The sequence below is a fragment of the Triticum aestivum genome, chromosome 5D, assembly GCF_018294505.1.
Source record: "Triticum aestivum cultivar Chinese Spring chromosome 5D, IWGSC CS RefSeq v2.1, whole genome shotgun sequence".
In the NCBI taxonomy this organism is placed as follows: domain Eukaryota; kingdom Viridiplantae; phylum Streptophyta; class Magnoliopsida; order Poales; family Poaceae; genus Triticum; species Triticum aestivum.
The window spans coordinates 540,097,340-540,097,570 of record NC_057808.1 but is presented as its reverse complement, the minus strand read 5'-3'; positions in this window follow the sequence as shown (position 1 = coordinate 540,097,570).

Sequence of the window (231 nt, the reverse complement as noted above, 5' to 3'; positions counted from 1 at the left end):
AAATGGATCTTTAAGAAGAAGACGGACGCGGATGGTAATGTGACCATCTACAAAGCTCGACTTGTCGCTAAGGGTTATCGACAAGTTCAAGGGGTTGACTACGATGAGACTTTCTCACCCGTAGCGAAGCTGAAGTCCGTCCGAATCATGTTAGCAATTGCCGCATACTATGATTATGAGATATGGCAGATGGACGTCAAAACGGCATTCCTTAACGGCTTCCTTAAGGAA